A 21,688-nucleotide genomic window follows, 5' to 3' on the forward strand; every position below is an offset into this window, starting at 1 on the left:
TGTTTTAATTAAATTCTTAATAGCTACACTCCTCATGTATGTCTTGGGTTTTCCAGATTTCAAGACAAGTACAAATCTCTGTTGCTGAGATAAAGGGTGACTGCTGATGAGAAGGATCAGAGGCCAAAATGACTGACAAGACCTTTTGGAGGCCCTTGTCTTTTCCAATGAGTCAACTCTTCGCATGAGGTGGCCAAAGTATTGGAGTTTTAGCTTTAGCATCAGTCCTTCCAGTGAATACCCAGGACTGATCTCCTTTAGGATGGACTGGTTGGATCACTTTGCAGTCCAAGGGACTCTTAAGAGTCTTCTCCAACACCACAGTTCAAAAAAAGCATCAATTCTTCAGTGCTCAGCTTTCTTCACAGTCCAACTCTCACATCCATACATGACCACTGGAAAAGCCATAGCCTTGACTAGATGGACCTTTGTTGGCAAAGTAATGTCTCTGCTTTTCAATATGCTATCTAGGTTGGTCATAACTTTCCTTCCAAGGAGTAAGAGTCTTTTAATTTCATGGCTGCAATCACCATCTGCAGTGATTTTGGAGCCCCCAAAAATAAAATCTGACACTGTTTCCACTGTTTCCCCATCTATTTCCCATGAAGTGATGGGACCAGATGCCATGATCTTCATTTTCTGAATGTTGAGCTTTAAGCCAACTTTTTCACTCTCCACTTTCACTTTCATCAAGAGGCTTTTTAGTTCCCCTTCACTTTCTGTCATAAGGGTGGTGTCCTCTGCATATAAGGGGACGACAGAGGATGAGATGGCTGAATGGCATCACCAACTTGATGGACATGAGTTTGGGTGAACTCCGGGAGATGGTGATGGACAGGGAGGCCTGGCGTGCTGCAATTCATGGGGTCACAAAAAGTCGGACAGGACTGAGTGACCAACTGAACTGTTAGTCTCTTCCATGTGCCTCTCTCAGTAAACCTTCTGGGAAATGCCGCATTGTTTTTGGTGGTTTTCCTCACCCCTGCTTTGTTGTCAGTCAGAAAGCTTAGGTTCACAAGATACTACAGATTGAATGTGTGCTGCCAAAATTCCAAGATTGCAACCTAATCCCTAATGTGATGGTATTTGGACATGGAGCCCTGGGGATGTGATGAGATCATAGGCGCAGCTCTCAGAAATAAGACTGTCATTGCTGTTCACTCGCTGAGTCGTGTCTTGACTCTTTGCCACCCCACAGACTGTAGCACACCAAGCTTCCCTGTCGTTCACCAACTCCGGAAGTTTTCTCAGATTCATGTCCACTGAGTCAGTAATGCTATCTAAACCATCTCATCCTCTGCCGCCCTCTTCTTCTTTTCCCTTCAATCTTACCCAGCATCAGGGTCTTTTCCAATGAGTTGGCTCTTTGCATCAAATGGCCAAAGTATTGGAGCTTCCGCCTTATGCCTTCCAGTGAATATTCAGGATTGATTTCCTTTAAGGTTGACTAGAAATAAGATCACTACCTTATAAAAGAGACCCCAGGGAATTCCCTGATGGTCCAGTGGTTAGAACTCTGGGCTTTCACTGCTGAAGTATCAGTTCAATCCCTGATCAGGGAACTAAGATTCCACACGTTGAGCCAAATTAACTAAAATGATTAATTTGAAAAATTTTTTTAAAAGAAGAGACCACAGAGCTCCTTTCCCCTCCTGCCATTGAGGACATAGTACAGCTCATCTCTGAACCTGGAGGTGGGTTCTCACCAGACACTGAATCTGCCAACGCTTTGATCTTGGGCTTCCCAGCCTCCAGAACTGTGAGAAGTAAATGCTGTTTATATTCCACTCTGTCTGTGATATTTCTGTTACAGCAGCCCAGACTAAGACACAAGCAGTGCCTCATGCCAGTAAAACATATGTGGGACATACAATATCTTGTTGAAAGTGAACGAGTTCAGGTATATTAAGTCGCTCAATCACATCTGACTCTCTGTGATCCTATGTAGTCTTCCAGGCTCCACTGTCCATGGGATTTCCCAGGCAAGAATACTGGAGTGGGATGCCATCCCCTTCTCCAGGGGATCTTCTCAACTTAGGGATCGAACCCAGGTCTCCTGCATGGCAGGCAGATTCTTTACCTTCTGAGCCACCAGGAAAGCCCTGAGCCACCTTGTTAACACAGGCAGAAAGGTGCCAGTTGTCAGTGGATTGCTTTTGAGATTTAAATGTACTCTGTATTTGCTTTGCAATAATCAAACTGGACCTTATACTCTACCTTTGCAGCTTGCATGATGATAAAATTTTAACTTTGTCACAGAGGGTGCTGGGAGGACACTAGGGTAGGAAGGGGTTCTTCCTCCTGGTTGCAGGTACCCCTCTGGGTCTGCTCCTGCAGCAGACGAAGTTTTCACAGGCCCCCCTTCTGCAGCACTAGCTGGCCACCAGTACATGGTGCCTTCCAAGCATGGTCTTCCCCCCACTCCCTAGGAGCGCTTCTCTGTGGATGGCCACTGGCTTGGCACTTTCCCATAAGAGTCTTCCCTGGAACCCCCTTGGGGAGCTTTGCAGAGAGCTCGCCCAGGAAGCCTCAGCTATGCCTTCTCCAACGAAGTTGGATTTCAGTTCTGAGATGAGGAGGTAATGGCTGCAACAGCTTTTCCTGATTTGTTCCTTCCCTGGTGCTCTCCCTTAGCCTTCAGTGGGTGCCCCCTATATCTGCCCTTCTTTTATTCTCAACAGTTCTTTTTACCCTTTACTAGTCAATTCCCATTACTCTAATTCCCTGTTCCAGTTAATAAATGTCTATATTGCAAGCATGCATGCTCAGTCCCTTCAGTCATGTCTGACTCTTTTTGATCCCATGGACCATAGCCCGCCAGGTTCCTCTGTCCTTGGGATTCTCCAGGCAAGAATACTGGAGTGGTTTGCCATGCCCTCCTCCAGGGTATCTTCTGGACCCGGGGATCGAACTGATGTCTGCCTGTGTCTCCTGCGTGGCAGGAAGATTCTTTACTCACTGAGTCACCTGGGAAGCCCCAAATGTTTGTATTACATGGTCCCTATTCAAATTACTTGTGGTTTGTGTCTCCTGACTGGACCCTGATGGATACACTATTCAATAAATGGTAGCTAGGGACTTATCAGTTTTGTGTGATCTGGAGTTTCTATAACATGGGATTCCCCTTCAAAAGAAATAATATGAAATCACTAATACAAAATTAAGTGTCTGACAAAATAAGTGTCCGATTCTGTGCAACCCCAGAGACGGCAGCCCACCAGGCTCCCACATCCCTGGGATTCTCCAGGCAAGAACACTGAGTGGGTTGCCATTTCTTTCTCCAATGCATGAAAGTGAAAAGTGAAAGGGAAGTCGCTCAGTTATGTCCAACTCTTAGCGACCCCACGGACTGCAGCTTACCGGGCTCCTCCGTTCGTGGGATTTTCCAGGCAAAAGTACTGGAGTTGGGTGCCATTGCCTTCTCCACAATATGGGGGCGATCTCATGCAAATAAGGAACTCTGAAACACGGGCTTCACAGTAAGGACTGTAGCCCACCAGTCTCCTCTGTCCATGGGGATTCTCCAGGCAAGAATACTGGAGTGGGTTGCCGTTCCCTTCTCCAGGGGATCTTCCTGACCCAAGGATCAAACCGGGGTCTCCTGCATTGCAGGCAGATTCTTTACCATCTGAGCCACCAGGGAAGTCCCGGTAAGTCCACCACTGAGCGGCGATTGTCTTCTTAAAGGAAACGTGTGGGATACATGTGTCTCAAGTTACCTTCTTCCTCAGCATCACAATGTTGAAGAAGCAGAATTAGTTACCTCTACACTTCACGTGTAGAGTCAGCCCCCTGGTGGCTCAGATAGTAAAGCGTCTGCTTGCAAGGCAGGAGCCCCAGGTTCGATCCCTGGGTCAGGAAGATCCCCTGGAGAAGGAAATGGCAACCCACTCCAGTATTCTTGTCGGGAAAATTCCATGGATGGAGGAGCCTGGTGGGCTACAGTCCATGGGGTTGAAAAGAGTTGGGCACGACTGAGCGACTTCACATGTAGTGTGTTTTGAGGAATTGCTCATCAAGAAATACCAAGGCCTGCCCAACAGTCTGTCTTCATGCTTTCACATGTCTTCCCCCCACCACCCCAAACTGTCTCTGTTGCTCCTTTTCTGACTCTTCAAGGTTTTTCCATTCAACTGCTTTTCTGCCTGCCCTCCCAGGCTCAAGTAATTCTTTCCTCACTTTTGCACAAATAAATCTTAAAACATATCTTATTGTGGAACTCACCAAAATGAAATGTAAGTATTTTCTCTGTCTCTCTCTCCAAGTAGTGCACACATTAGATATTCCCTAAATGCAAGCTGAATTAAATGATGCCAATTTCAGATGTTAAAAAAAACACCTGAGATTAGTCATCGCTCTTTAAATCAAACCTTGTGGGTGACGATTCCTCCTATTCAAAGTTCTAACAATGAGATTATTAATATGAAGTGAGGTACTGTTTTCCAATTTCAATTTTATAGACATTAATTCTACATTGCACAATGCATGTATTAATCTAACAAAATAAATTCCCCCAAAGATGATTTGAAGACAAACTGGGTATCAAAGAATCAAACACATCAACACAGTGTTTTGAAATGACTTTCATTTAATGATATTAACACAGAAGTTACAGCCACAGTCAGTCATTTTCCATCTTGTATTCTCCTAATAAAAAGGAAGCCAATTTTGTAGAAAGTTTAGATCATTCTGTTGAGGGAAAATGACCCAATATTTTCTTTTCTTTTCCCCAGCATTTCCTAATAATACTGCTTAATTACCTAATCAAACACCAGTGAGGCAAAACATTGCCATTTCTTCCATCCACTCAACAAGTCATCTAGCCAGTCAGCTAACAGCACAATGCCAAGCACAGGTCTAATCTCAGAAATCCCACATCTGATCTAATTGGCCCCTTCTTTTTCCACATTGTTTCTTGAAGTAAAGCAAAATTTATTTACTACCTCACACATCCATGTCCCTAGAAATCCCTAAATAGATTCAGATTCGATCAAGTCAGACAAGTTTCTTTTCAGTCATACACATAAAATCTGGAATAACGACAGATAAATTTGATTTATGGCCCATCTTGAGTCTATGTATTCAGAATGTTTCCACAGTTTCATTTCCCATCCATAAGCTCATTAGAACAAAACACTGGAACTCTGATTCCTTCCTACAATGACCATCTTTTCAAGTCAGAGTCAGAGGGCAAAACTAGAGAAAGAGATGAGGAGCAGAGCTAGAGAACATGAAGATAGTTCCTCTTCTTGTCCTTCCCCCCAAATCCCCAAAGTGGACCACCATATGGGCTTTTGAGTGGGGATGGCACTTGGGGGATACAGATTCCTACCCAGGGATTTTCTTAACATTTAAGAGAAATCCATTAGAACGGAGGTGGATATTTCTTTAATTAACTGTGTAGCTACAAGGAAAAAACAATCCCTAAGGGTTGTAAGCTAATTCAGATATAGGAATCCTGTAAGAAGTCAAGAGGAGTTCACAGTCCCTCTCTGGCTTTCTTTAAGGTCCTCTTCACATAACTTTTGAACACTAAGGTCAGAGACCAGAAAAATTAATTATCTCTCCCTTCTTTCCTATTCACCCCCCACAACTTGACCCCACCCTCAACCTTTAAATATCCTTTGTTTTAAAGGCACCACGTGGGTTCATCCCTGCCTTGCGGGCATGAGTGCTAAGTCTTTCAGTTATCCTGTCCATCTCTTTGAGACACTGTGGACTACAGCCCGCCAGGCTCCTTTGTCCATGGGATTCTCCAGGCAAGAATACTGGAGTGGGTTGCTATGCCCTTTTCCAGGGATCTTCTCAACCCAAGGATCAAACCCACATTTCTTATGTCTCCTGCATTAACAGATGGGTACTTTACCCCTAACGCCACCTGGGAAGCCCGTCTTTATTCTATGGCTCATTCCTAAATTGATTACCTCAGTAAACCAATATAAGAAGCATTCTCGACTTGAACAAGAAACCCCGCACTGCAAGATTTTCTGAGACTTGAAGATAATGTAATATAAATAAACCTGCAAAGACTGCTAGCTGACCCACGGAGGTCTACAGTAGATTGCCAAAAAATTGACAGGAAAAATTCTGCAATCAGGACATGTAGCATTTGAGCCCCAACTCCATCACTTACTAGATGTGTAATTTTATGTTTTTTCTTCTGTAAAATAAAGATAAAATTATACTTTACTTCATAGAAATATCACAAAAATTAAATGAGATAATGTATATGAAGTGCATTGATATGGTTACTTATCAACAGTGACAGTTAATCTTGCTAATGTGCTTGTTGTTCTGTCAGAAGCTTTTTATTCCAGGGAGATGCTCCAAGGTGAGTTTAACTATGATTTTTTTCTTATTTTCACATGGTACTTTTTCACAGTATAATTGTTCACGGATCAGAGCATCCTTCAGTGTTCTCTCACAGCTGTTCAATGGTCATCTGCTACAAGGGCCAACTGTTTCAGCAGTGGCAGAGACATCCCTTTGTAGAGACAGGATGAACTAGAAACATCACATATTTCACAACTGCATTTAATAAAGCTGCTTCCATTGTGGCTCAGCTGGTAAAGAATCCGCCTGAAATGAGGGAGACCTGGGTTCAATCCCTGGGTTGGGAAGACCCCCTGGAGAAGGGAAAGGCTACCCCCTCCAGTAGAGTCCGACAGGACTGAGCAACTTTCACTTTCACTCTTTAATAAAGCTGCATTTACAGATCATGAATCTCTTCTCTTTCTGTGGTCTACGTTACAAAAAGACTATATTTACAGATTTTACTTTTGGTGCCTATGAATATTAATTATTTAAGACAGCACAGTGGGTGGTGAGGGAGTTGGTGATTAGGGAAGCCGGGGTCCCAAGTAGAAAACACAGCTTCCTAATTTGCAGGTGACATGGCTCCTTAGATACAACAACAAACACCTTCATGATTCCTAACTTTTATGCCTTCGGAGTGGCAAGCAACAGCTGCTTGGCGTTGGAGCTGCTGAGAGGAGATACCCCATGTTCAAGGTCAGGAGCAGCGGCTGTGAGGAGATACCCCACATCCAAGGTCAGGAGCAGAGGCTGCATTTCACTGGATCAGCCATGAGGAGATACCCCACATCCACGGTCAGAGAAACCCCAGTAAGACGGTAGGTGCTGGAGCAACTGTGAGGAGATACCCTGCGTCCAAGGGCAAAGGAGAAGCCCTAGCAAGATGGCGGGAGCGGCAAGTTTGCACTTAGAATCAAACCCCATTCCCGCCAGACATGCTAAGAGGGCTTATGCACACCAGGACCCGGGGACTCCACAGAGACTGAGAGAGAAACGTGTTTGAGCGCCTCCTGTGGAGGTACGGGTCAGCAGTGGACTGCCACAGGGACCGGGGCTCTGGGTACAGCAGACGTGGATATGGCATAAGCCCTCTTGGAGGAGGTCGCCATTAACCCCATCATAGAGCTGCCAGAACTTAGAACTGGGGAAAAGACTCCTGGAGGGCACAAACAGAAACTTGTGCACCAGGACCCAGGGGAAGGAAGCAGTGACCCCACAGGAGACTGATCCAGACTTGCCTGTGAGTATCCAGGAGTCTCCAGCAGAGGTGTGGGTTGGTGGTGGCCTGATGCAGGGTTGGGGGCAGTGAGTGTAGCAGTACAGGCATGGGATCCTTTGAAGGAGGTCGCCATTATCTTCATTACCTCCACCACAGTTTAAAGAGAAAAGTGAAAGTGAAGTCGCTCAGTCGTGTCCGATTCTTTGCGGCCCCATGTACTGTAGCCTACCAGGCTCCTCAGTCTATGGAATTTTCCAGGCAAGAGTACTGGAGTGGGTTGCTATTTCCTTCTCCAGGGGATCTTCCCAACCCAGGTCTCCCACACTGCAGACAGACGCTTTACCATCTGAGCCACCAGGGAAGCCCATAGTTTGGCCCCAGGTAAATAGCAGGGAGTGAACACAGCTCCACCCATCAACAGAAAATTGGATTAAAGATTTACTGAGCATGGCCCCGCCCATCAGAACAAAACCCAGTTTCCCCCTCAGTCATTCTTTCCCAACAGGAAGCTTCCATAAGCCTCTTATCCTTCTCCATCAGAGGGCAGACAGACTGAAAACCACAATCACAGGAAACTAACCAATCTAATCACATGGACCACAGCCTTGTCTAACTCAATGAAACTATGAGCCATGCCGTGTAGGGCCACCCAAGATGGACAGTTCATGGTGGAGAGTTCTGACAAAATGTGGTCCACTGGAGAAGGAAATGGCAAACCACTTCAGTATTCTTGCCTTGAGAACCCCATGAATAGTATGAAAAGGCAAAAAGATAGGACACTGAAAGATGAACTCCCCAGGTTGGTAGGTGCCCAAAATGCTACTGGAGATCAATGGAGAAATAACGCCAAAAAGAATGAAGAGATGGAGTCAAAGCAAAAACAACACCCCGTCATGGATGTAAGGTCCAATGCTGTAAAGAGCAATACTGCATAGCAACCTGGAATGTTAGGTCCATGAATCAAGGCAAATTGGAAGTGGTCAAACAGGAGATGGCAAGAGTGAACATCAACATTTTAGGAATCAGCAAACTGAAATTAACTGGAATGGGCGAATTTAACTCAGATGACCATTATATCTACTACTGTGGGCAACGATCCCTTAGAAGAAATGGAGTAGCCATCATAGTCAACAAAAGAATCTGAAATGCAGTACTTGGATGCAGTCTCAAAAATGAAAGAATGATCTCTGTTCATTTCCAAGGCAAACCATTCAATATCACAGTAATCCAAGTCTATGCCCCAACCAGTAACACTGAAGAAGCTGAAGTTGAACGGTTCTATGAAGACCTACAAGACCTTCTAGAATTAACTCCCCCAAAAGATGTCCTTTTCATTATAGGGGACTGGAAAGCAAAAGTAGGAAGTCAAGAAACACCTGGAGTAACAGGCAAATTTGGCCTTGGGGTACAGAATGAAGCAGAACAAAGGCTAATAGAGTTTTGCCAAGAGAACACACTGGTCATAGCAAACACCCACTTCCAGCAACACGAGAGAAGACTCTACACATGGACATCACCAGATGGTCAACACCAAAATCAGATTGATTATATTCTTTGCAGCCAAAGATGGAGAAGCTCTATACAGTCAGCAAAAATAAGACCAGGAGCTGACTATGGCTCAGATCACGAACTCCTTATTGCCAAATTCAGACTTAAATTGAAGAAAGTGGGGAAAACCACTAGACCATTCAGGTATGACCTAAATCAAATCCCTTACAATTATACAGTGTAAGTGAGAAATAGGTTTAAGGGACTAGATATGATAGACAGAGTGCCTGATGAACTATGGATGGAGGTTTGTGACATTGTACAGGAGATGGGGATCAAGACCATCCCCAAGAAAAAGAAATGCAAAAAATAAAAATGACTGTCTGAGGAGACCTTACAAATAGCTGTGAAAAGAAGAGAAGCAAAAAGCAAAGGAGAAAAGAAAAGATATACCCATTTGAATGTAGAGTTCCAAAGAATAGCAAGGAGAGATGAGAAACCCTCAGTGATCAGTGCAAAGAAAGAGAAGAAAACAATACAATGGGAAAGACTAGAGATCTTTTCAAGAAAATTAGAGATACCAAGGGAACATTTCATGCAAAGATGGGCTCAATAAAGGACAGAAATGGTAGGGACCTAACAGAAGCAGAAGATTTTAAGAGGTGCCAAGAATACACAGAAGAACTGTACAAAAAAACATCTTCATGACCCAGATAATCATGATGGTGTGATCACTCACCTAGAGCCAGACATCCTGAAATGTGAAGTCAAGTGGGCCTTAGAAAGCATCACTATGAACAAAGCTAGTGGAGGTGATGGAATTCCAGTTGAGCTATTTCAAATCCTAAAATATGATGCTACCAAAGTGTTGCACTCAAGATGCCAGCAAATTTGGAAAACTCAGCAGTGGCCACAGGACTGGAAAAAGTCAGTTTTCATTCCAATCCCAAAGAAAGGCAATGCCAAAGAATGGTCAAACTACCGCACAATTGCACTCACCTCACACACTAGTTAAGTAATGCTCAAAATTCTCCATGCCAGGCTTCAACAATACATGAACCATGAAATTCCAGATGTTCAAGCTGGTTATAGAAAAGGCAGAGGAACCAGAGATCAAATTGCCAACACTTGCTGGATCATCGAAAAAGCAAGCGAGTTCCAGAAAAACATCTACATCTGCTTTATTGACTATGCCAAAGCCTTTGACTTGTGGATCACAATAAACTGTGGAAAATTCTGAAAGAGATAGAATACCAGACCACCTGATCTGCCCCTTGAGAAATCTGTATGCAGGTCAGGAAGCAACAGTTAGAACTGAACATGGAACAACAGACTGGTTCCAAATAAGAAAAGGAGTATGCATCATGAGAAATGCTGGGCTGGATGAAGCACAAGCTGGAATCAAGATTGCCGGGAGAAATATCAATAACCTCAGATATGCAGATGACACCACCCTTATGGCAGAAAATGAAGAGGAACTAAAGAGCCTCTTGATGAAAGTGAAAGAGGAGAACGAAAATGTTGGTTTAAAGCTCAACATTCAGAAAACTAAGATCATGTCATCCAGTCCCATCAATTCATGGCAAATAGATGGTGAAACAGTAGAAACAGTGGCAGACTTTATTTTCGGGGGTTCCAAAATCACTGCAGATGGTGATTGCAGCCATGGAATTAAAAGACGCTTACTCCTTGGCAGGAAAGTTATGACCAGCCTAGACAGCATATTAAAAAGCAGAGACATTACTTTGCCAACAAAGGTCTGTCTAGTTAAGGCTATGGTTTTTCCAGTAGTCATGTATGGGTGTGAGAGTTGGACTATAAGAAAGCTGAGGGCTGAAGAATTGATGCTTTTGAAATGTGGTGTTGGAGAAGACTGTTGTGAGTCCCTAGGACTGCAAGGAGACCAAACCAGTCAATTCTAAAGGAAATCAGTCCTGAATATTCATTGGAAGAACTGATGCTGAAGCTAAAACTCCAAAACTTTGGCCACCTGATGGGAAGAGCTGATTCATTTGAAAAGACCCTGATGCTGGGAAAGACTGAAGGCAGGAGGAGAAGGGGACGACAGAGGATGAGATGGTTGAATGGCATCACTGACTCAAAGAACATGAGTCTGTGTAAACTCTGGGAGTTAGTTACGGACAGGGAGGCCTGTCATGCTGCAGTCCATGGGGTCTCAAAGAGTCAGACAGGACTGAGCGACTGAACTGAACTGAATGCGTTATGGTTAGCATATAGACTTAATTTTTACCAAATCTGTATAATCCTTTATATTAACACATCTTTTCTGTCCTTGGGGACTGAAGCGACTTAGAATAGCATAGCATAGCATCTGTCTTTTGACTGGAACAACTAAACTAGTTGACTGTCAACTGAATGAGAGGCAGAGTTAAGAATAGGTTCAAACTTCTTGAGAACATCAGGCATGCTGACCCTTGGCCCTTTGAATGATGTCCTATTACATTCGTTAATCTGAATGAAAGTAAAGGGAAAGGGAAGTCGCTCAGTCGTGTCTGACTCTGTGCGACCCCATGGACTGCCGCCTACCAGGCTCCTCCGTCCATGGGATTTTCCATGCAAGAGTACTGGAGTGGGGTGCCATCGCCTTCTCCTTTCACTTTGAATGAAGTAAGGTTCTCTCCAATTATCCATGAGTCACCAGCCACATAACAGACACACACACAGACACACAACTACATAACAGAACCAACCATACTCAAATATCCTTCTCTTCCTTCTCCTTGGGCTTCTGGAGGGAAAGATTCTTGCTTACTGGATGAAGATAGGGAAAAACTGAAAGAAGTAGAGAGGCCGGAGTGATCTCTAAAATAGAAAACTGGAAAGCTCAGGATGAGTGTTGGGGAGAGTTTGGGTAGACAGCTGAGAGTGAACAATTCCAGCTGTGGGAGAGTCAAGAGAATTTAAGAAGTAGAGCTGTGGTTTATAAACTGGGTCTTTTTTTTTCCCCCAAGAAATTTATTTCAGTGTGAAATTTGAAAGCTACAGCAAGGTAAGAATGGATTACACAGGGCTCTGGCAAAAATTTAGGTTATACTGCCCAAAATGGAAAATGATTACAGTTTCAATAGAAGTATGACCTTGTATATATTCAGCAAATTTTATTATTTTACCCATGGTACATAAATTCTCTAGTCTTTTCAGGGAGACACTGAACTAGATTAAAAATTATTTTCCAGATGTTGTCTTATGATCTAGTGGCCAAACTGCATCTAAAATGCATGGAACACTGAAATTCTGTTTAAAAAAAAAATGATTTAATTTACATTGCTCTACCTAGATAACCGATGTGTGTGCATGCCAAGTCACTTCAGTCTGACTCTTCGAGATCCTCTGGACTCTAGTCCGCCAGGCTCCTCTGTCCCTGGGATTCTCCAGGCAAGAACGCTGGAGAGGATTGCCATGCCCTCCTCCAGGGGATCTTCCCAACCCAGGGATCAAACCCATGTCTCTTGCGTCTCCTGCATTGGCAGGTGTGTTCTTTACCACTAGTGCCACCTGGAAAGCCTGAGATAACCTACAGATAAGCTTAATTTACTGTATACTACTAGGAGGTGCAGTCTAAGCATTGTTTTACTTAATAATGAAGGAAATCCCAAATACAATATAATCTCTAAGGCACAGATTTTAGGAAATAGGAAACAGTTGGTTATTTTTAATTCATTGTAGGTAGCTGAAAGACTAAAATCACATGATTCTATCTGAAGAATGTATGAAACTATGTAAGTATGGAAAATGTTAGTAAAATTTGGTTAATTTTAGTAGCCATTTAAATATTAAACTTATAGATTTTAGAGATTTCTAAAGACATGTGTACATTATAATATTAACAATACCAGGTATAGAATTGTGTTTATGACTATATGTTATAATGCACAGAAATGATGACAAAAGAAATATTAATATATCAATGTACTAATAGTTATTTGTAGTCGTGAAGTAAGTTTTCTTAAAATTTTCAGGGTTTTGCAATTCCCTATACCAACTAAGGTCTTCCCTGGTGGTTCAGACAGTAAAAAATCTGCCTGCAATGCAGGAGGCCTGGGTTTGATCCCAGTTGGCAGCTGAGTCAGGAAGATCCCCTGGAAAAGGAAATGACAACCCACTCCAGTATTCTTGCCTGGGAAATCCCATGGACAGAGGAGTCTAGCAGGCTGCAGTTCATGGTATCTCCCAGTACAGGTGACAGAGTGGAACCTGCCATTGTTGTGTTAAATGGGTAGAGACTTACAGGACTGAAGCCTTAGCCTGGAGAATCAAATACTAACTCCAAGTAAATTGTGTCCGAATGGAATTAAATCATAGGATTCTCAGCTGGTGTCACAGAATTGATTACTGAATTTGTAGAAAACCCACAAATCTGGCATTAGAAGTGTTAGGAGTTTGGAAATGTTGTGGGTAAAGGAGAAACACAGGAATGCTTTCCTTATACAAATGGGCCTTTCTCTATCTGCCAAGCTTATTCATTCACAGAATGATCATCATCCACAAGACAGAAGCTGAGTATAGATTCATGAGGGCAACAGTTAAGAGGTAAGCATTTGTAGAAATACACTTGAAGATACAGCATTTATCTGTTCAGATTATAGACTTTTAAAAAATAAACGAGAATTTTCAAATGAAATTTATTTTCTTGGTTAAACTAGAAGAAAATATGTAGCATTCTTCTACTTCCACCATTCCAATGAAAAAAGGCAAGACTATAAAGAAAATGAAGTCCCTATATGCCAATACCAAGAATAAAGAGGGGAAAATAACTTATTCATCTTTTTTAAAAAACAAAGCTAACCATACAGTTTCAACTACTTCACTTGTAATATTAATCAAAACAAAATTTTACTAGGGGCATTAGTTTTGCAGTATTTTTTTAGAAAGCCATCTACAAGATGAAGATGGATTATGACAGACTAAATAGCAAAACTGGAATTCACTTTCCATGTGCCTTAATTTAGCTGGAGTTTTGGAAAATCGATTACCAAAGAAATCACACAATTGAGCAGACCATTAAGCTCTAGTTTGTTGCCGTCTTGTTGCTAAGTCGTGTCCAACTCTTTGTGACCCCATGGACTGTAGCACGCCAGGCTCCTCTGTCAATGGGATTTTCCTGGCAAGAATATGGAGTGGGTTGCTATTCCCTTCTCTAGGGGATCTTCCTGACCTAGGGATAGAACCCACAACTCTTACCACATCTGCACTGCGGGCAGATTCTGTACTGCTGAGCCACTGTGGAAGCCGATTAAGCTCCAGTTGAAATCCATCCTTCTACAAATGAGAAAACTCAGCTCTAGTGAGTTTGCTCACTGGCCTCAGGTCAACAAATACTCAGTGGAGGAGCCAGAACTCAGCCAGGCTTACATGTTGACAAATCCATACTCCTGACATTGGGTAATTCATCGTTTTTGTTTAGTCCACACTCCTCCTGAACAGTCAAGGCAGGTTTAAGATTCTGAGAAGCCCTGTGGTAGAGAATTCTGGTAATGCTGCTCAATTTCTTGTCTCCCAAACTTACTTGGCCATAGAACCTGTTTAGCTTTTAGCAGCTATAAATGTTCTCCGGGAATAAATTTCAGGGAATCCTGAGATAGCCCAAGGATCCCAGCTACGGAACCACAGGGGCTAGATCTCACAGATGCTCCAGCAGTTCATGTTTTTACTGATCCCAAAATGCACCGGGGGAACCATTTCTTCTATGTGACTTGCCATGGACACGTGTACATTTGGACTGGTGACAACTCAGCTCAATAAAATACCTATGAAAGCATAACGTGGACTGGGGCTACCAGACTGTGCCAGACACAAGAAAAGGCACCCCGCACAATGAAATGGTGCACAGCTGTCATGCCTTCCAACAATCCTTCTGAGCATTGGTGCCCTCTCTCAGGAAGTGGTGTTTTGCTTGTGACAAAGACTTTCTAAGCAGAGGACTCTGCTCTTAATAAGTCTTGCCCACTTCCTCCAGGTTTAGGAAGAGCAGAGGAACAGAAAAATACAACTGTAAGCAAGTATATTTTCCAAATTTGTGCTTGTCTTCTGGTCTGCAATCCTTTTATAGAAACAGCATACACAGTGTATTAATTTGTTTTTTTTCATATCTAGGACAGTTTATTCGGAGGCATACATGCTTGATAATAAACTTAGCTTCAGAAGAAATGGGAAGAAAAACCAAGCATATTAACTGATTCATGTCACTGGTACATCCCTTCCTGCCTTGCCCTGTGACTTTAAAATAAGTGCTATTAAAGTACTAATGAATGCCCTAATTACATAGTTTTAATAGACTTATTAAACAGTAAATGGTGATTTCTTCTCATAAGTACCCAATTTACTACAGAAAAACTAATTAATTTGAGGCCAAAGAGGACTCAGACGGAGTGATTATTGGCCAGACAAAATAGAATATAAATGTGTAAGGAAAACTGAATATGCCCAAGTAATTCCCACATTTCATTTTGTAAAGTCCCTGAGATGTTCCTGAGCTTAGACTGTAAGATGTGTATTTAAGTGAAATGGTTATTTCTAAATAATATCATGTGGTATTGAAAATAACATTTGTGAATGTACAAATTAACTCAGATTGAGAAGGGAAACAATATAAGACTACATAAAAATTTTACTTTGCAAAAGACAACTTGAATGTTAACAATATTTCGGTATCTCTTAGAAAAAATAATCTTTCCTTGTGTTTTATAAAGCAATAGAATTTTTAAGAAAACCAATCTGCTCAACATCCAAGCTACACATTCTAGGTTCTTTTTGTATAATGAAAACAATCATCTAAAACAGGTGGGAAGGGGAGGGTGGGATGAACTGGGAGATTAGGATTGGCAGTCAGTTCAGTCACTCAGTCATGTCCGACTCTTTGGGACCCCATGGACTACAGCACACCAGGCCTCCCTGTCCATCACCAACTCCTGGAGTTTACTCAAACTCATGTCCATTGAGTTGGTGATACCATCCAACCTCTCATCCTCTGTTGTCCCCTACTGATCTTTCCCAGCCTCAGGGTCTTTTCCAAGGAGTCGCTTCTTCACATTAGGTGGCCAAAGTATTGGAGTTTCAGCTTCAACATCAGTCCTTCCAATGAATATTCAGGACTGATTACCTTTAGAATGGACTGGTTGAATCTCCTTGCAGTCCACGGGACTCTCAAGGGTCTTCTCCAACACCACATTCAAAAGCATCAATTCACTGGTGCTCAGCTTTCTTTATAGTCCAACTCTCACATCCATACATGACTACTGGAAAAACCATAGCTTTGACTAGACAGACCTTTATTGGTAATGTCTCTGCTTTTTAATATGCTGTCTAGGTTGGTTATAGCTTTTCTTTCAAGGAGCAAGCATCTTTTAATTTCATGGCTGCAGTCACCATCTACAGTGATTTTGGAGCCCAAGAAAATAAAGTGAACTGTTTCCATTGTTTCCCCATCTACTTGCCAGGAAGTGATGGGACCGGATGCCATGATCTTAGTTTTTAGATATATACACTTCATTTGTAGATATATACACTACCATGTGTAAAACTAATAGCTAGTATGAACCTGCTGTATACCACAGGGAGCTTAGCTTGGTGTTCTCTGATGACCTAGATGGGTGGGATGGAGGTGGGGTGGAATGGGGGGTTGGGAGGACTGTCCAAGAGGGACGAGATACATGTATACATATAGCTGATTCACTTCATTGTACAGCAGTAACTAACAACATTGTAAAACAATAATACTCCAATATAAAAAAAAATTTAATGGTTAAAATATATCACTTACCTTAATGAGTTCAGGGCCCTGAAGGTTCAGCAATTGATTTCTTTAGTACACAAACCACAGATTCACCTCTCATGGATGGACTTCCAAATACTCAGTCCTGAGACTGATGCTTAAAATCAGAAACCTGAAGAGAGATTTATACACCCATGTTCCTAGGACCATTTCTCACAATAGCCAAAGGTAGAAGCAACTCAGATTGCAATCCAACGACAGGTAAATGGGTAAACAAAATGTAGTGCACGCATACAATGCAATATTAGCCTTAGAAAGGAAGGCGATTCTGATGTATACTACATATGAAAGATCCTTGGAGACTTGCTGACTAAAATTAGCCAGTAACGAACAAGCAAGAAAAATACATTGAATCCACTGAAATGAGGTACTAGAGTAGTTGAAATCATACAGTCTGAAAGCACAATGGTTGCCCAGTGGCTGGGAGGAGGGATGTGAAATTACCATTTCAAAGGTACAGAGTTTCAGATTTGCAAGATGAAAAGATGGATGGATGGATGGTGGTGATGGTGGCAGGAAGTGAATACTTCATGCCACTGAACTATACACTTAAAAATTATTGATGCTAAGTTTTATGTTATGTGTCTTTTATAATTTTAAAAATTCCTGTTTTTAACTTACATGAAAAATACAGACTCTGGCAGGGGCTCCAGTATCTGTGTTTGTGTAACTAGCCTGGCTTCTATAACACAGTGAATCTCTAAATCATAAATGAAAGACTGCTCTCAGGACATATATTCAACCAAGGGGAGTACAATGAACTGTACGTTTGGGGCCTCTGTCCAACACAGACACATCATTCTCTCGTTGGGAACAGACTTGTGAGAGCCGGCCAGAACACTAGGATTCTGGAGGTCGGGACTTGCTGCGTCCATTTTAACAACAAGGACTTGGCTTTGCCAGGGGTCTTGGCTAAGGTTCTCTCCTCTGGACTGCCTAAACCTGCCTGGTTTTCTTTCTTCTGTCTTTCCAAGACTAATTAGTCCTCTTCTGATTAACCCTATCATTCCTTAGCTCTAAGTGTGTGTGTGCTTAGTCAGTCAGTCACATCCAACTCTTTGCAACCCCAAAGACTGTAGCCCTCCAGGCTTCTCTGTCCATGGGGATTCTTCAGACAAGAATACTGGTGTGGGTTGCCATGCCCTCCTCCAGGGGATCTTCCCAACCCAGGGATCGAACTCAGGTCTCCCACATTGCAGGTGGATTCTTTACTGTTTGAACCACCAGGAAAGCCCTCTTTAGCTCTATAAATTATATTCAATTAGATCATAGTTGAAGTTTTCAGACTCAAGTGCTATTCAGTCTAAAGTAACCTTACAGGTGAGAGCAAAAACTGTTGATTTCACTTTAAAAGATCTCATGTTTCCTTACATGAGGTTTCAGGGGATATTTCCTTGGAATGCCCAGGTATTGACATTTATCTATTTTACCCATGGTAGTAAACGAAATGTTTAGTTCAAAGCAAACTTTTTCCTCTGTTTTATACTATTGGTACTGAAGGTCAACACTGAAGTTCTGTTCTCAGGAGCCACCAATTATGGTATGAAATGTTGGTGGGAATTACCAGGAAATCTGAGACAAAACACAGCTTAGGGAAAGGGGGACCAGCATAAGAAAACAGAAATGAAGCATGATATACAACACAAAAGGATAGAGAGAAAATAAAAGTGTGTGTGTTATGGAGTATGTGTGTATAGAACAGATAATATCACCAAATCTCACCAGCACAACCTGTAGATAAATAGAGCTGAGCTTATTATCACAGTAAGGGAGAACACCAACTCTATAGAGCTTGGTTTGTATCTCAGAAGCCAAGTTTAGTTTCAGGTAAGTATTTCAATGTAGAACTTGATTAAGACTGATAAAGATCAGGATATAATAGTTTAAGACTGGTGAAAGAGCAAGGTGAGAATTTTGAAGCGAGGAATTCAAAGTGTTTCGGGGTATAAATTTTCTATTGAAATGCTGAAGGGTCTTTTGGGAAGTTCCTGTAATGAAAAATAAATTAATTTGCCTGAATAAGAGTCTCCCAGAATAGTAAAAGTATGCCAGTGAAAACAATGCAATAGTAAAATCATGTTCTTGTAGCCCATTAGCTTTGCAGGGTATATGATCTCAGTTCTCAGTATAATACATTCATGTGTAAATATTTAATATGTAATATACTTTATCAACTGCTATATTACATAGCTCCAGGGACCACTGTCCATATCACAGTCTGGTAAATAATATTCCTGAATTAGGCAACGTGAGAGCCCTATTATAGCTGTAGCATGTATTAAAATAAGTTTAAGGTAGAGTCTAATACACTGCATATGACATAAATTATTTATAGCACATACCATTTAGTACATATTTATGATAAACGTAAAGCACCAGAGTCCCCTTACAACTTAATGAAATATCACTCCATATATTCTGATTTTTTTTTTCCCATAGGACCTGTGAATTTGTCAGGTAAGAAATTACTCAAAGAAGACACTTTTGAGGTTCCAACATCTACCAAAGTACGTGACCCATACTACGCTATCAAGGAACACAAACGCTAAATAATATTAAGCCTACCTCTCAATTGACCTAAAATCCATTAACATATTGAAATGGCAACCCACTCCAGTATTCTTGTCTGGAGAATCCCAGGGACGGGGGAGCCTGGTGGGCTGCCATCTATGGGGTCGCACAGAGTCGGACACGACTGAAGCGACTTAGCAGCAGCAATAGCAATGACGATGTTAACTTTTTAAATATATATATACATAATCCCTTCTGGGGGCACTGAGTCCTGTGTGAAGGTCAGCAGGACCCTCGGGGTAACCAATGACCTTACACCCTGGGCTATAGCGGGGGAGTTCAGTTCCTCCCACAATACAGTACAGACGGAAACATGTCCTGAAGGAGTGAGCCGGACAGAGTACAGGGAGAAAGGAGCCCTTCGGGACCGCCCAGGACAAGAAGTGGCCAGTGCAAAGCTAAAGGGCGGCTGGTTCAGGAAATGAGATGGAGCTTAACCATTTGACTAGGGCAGAGGACAAGCTAGACAGGTGACAGGGACACACTCATGGAAGGGCAAGCGTGTCACCTCAAAGACTGGATGATCCTGGGAAGAAGGAGGAGCCTTGGAAGGGTTTTAAACTGAGGATAAACTTGAGTCACGTTTTAGGAAGGTCCCTCTGCCCAAGGTGAGCGCAGTTTGGGTACGTGGTAACAACCCGTATCTGGACAGACTCCCTTTGCCATGCCCTCCACGTAGGATTTGTGGCAAATCTGGTTCCTCATGGATCAAACAAACACCAAGTAGCTCAATATCTGTGACTTTGGAGCCCCTCGAAATGGGTGCTGGTCTCAGTTTAAACTCTAGCAAGGATATGAATAAGGCACCTACCTGCAAGAGCGATGGGGTTGTCAAGGAACCACGTTCCTGGATGCACAGCGAGCCAAATGCTGAAACGCCGAGGTTTGCACCAGAGAAAGGGCTTGCCCCTGAGACAGCCAAAAGAGGAGATGGCAGAATAGACCTCAAACGTGCCTCACAGGTGAGGGGCTCGCAATGAAGCTGAGACACGGGGAGCGTGGAAAGCCAAATGGAGAGAAGGAAAACGTGCGGTAATTATCATTCTGCGCAGGTGCAGCTAAGCTGCACGCTTCTTAACAGGGGACCAGTGCTCTGTGGGTGGAGGTTTTGGCCCTCTGAAACGTCACCCATCTGATACTGCTGGTGGTGCTGCTGCTAAGTTGCTTCAGTCGTGTCCGACTCTGTGCGACCCCAGAGACGGCAGCCCACCAGGCTCCCCCATTCCTGGGATTCTCCAGGCAAGAACACTGGAGTGGGTTGACATTTCCTTCTCCAATGCACGAAAGTGAAAAGTGAAAGTGAAGTTGCTCGGTCCTGTCGGACTCTTTGCAACCCCATGGACTGCAGCCTACCAGGCTCCTCCATCCATGGGATTTGCCAGGCAAGAGTACTGGAGTGGTCTGCCATTGCCTTCTCCCTATCTGATACTAGCACATGCCCAGTTGGAGGAGCACTGATCCAAGCAAGTCCTAAGCAGCTGGAGCTCTAACTGGACACAGCTGATTTGAAGTTCCTGAAAACGAGTTTGCACAAATGTCATTTTGTTTAGGCTACCTGATGCTTGGAGGACATGCAAGTTTTTCTAAAAACAATTAAATTTACCTTGATTAGTGTAGGCAGGTTAAATTTGTTATAAAGTAAGTTGTTTAACCAATCAGGCTTCCCAGATGGCGCTAGTGGTAAAGAACCCACCTACCAAAGCAGGAGACGTAAGAGATACGGTGGATCCCTGGGTGGGGAATATCCCCTGGAGGAGGGCATGGCAACCCACTCCAGTATTCTTGCCTGGAGAATCCCATGGACAAAGGAGCCTGGTGGGCTACAGTCCTTGGGGTCACAAAGAGTCAGACACCACTGAAGCAACTCAGCAGACAGTCACAGTGTAACAGATCTGTCTGGTGACTACCCTTGGTTTCAGGGATTTCAGGGGGAAATGGACGAATATTTAGCGGACAAAGCTAGCAGATTTCAGCGACCAACTATATCAAAGAGGGAGAGAAGTCTAGGCTGACTTTCTTTCCCAAAGTCACTGCCACAGACCAGGCTTTTACTCTTTTTTGGCCTAGATTTTGAATGCATTCACTTAACTGCAGTTTCCCAGTCCCCAGCTTCTGTCCAAACATACTAGGTGGATTGGAGCAAATCAAAGCATGTCACTTGCCAGGTTACTGGCCTTAATGGCTCCCATTTCTCAATAGGTGAAGTTCAAACTCTTTTAAATATCTATTAGCTATCTAATAGCTACAACCTTCATGATGAGAGACTTGTCTCCCACCACCACCCTGCCCCACCTCCATGGGAA

Source organism: Bos javanicus, chromosome 12 (genome assembly GCF_032452875.1).
Source record: "Bos javanicus breed banteng chromosome 12, ARS-OSU_banteng_1.0, whole genome shotgun sequence".
NCBI classification, from domain to species: domain Eukaryota; kingdom Metazoa; phylum Chordata; class Mammalia; order Artiodactyla; family Bovidae; genus Bos; species Bos javanicus.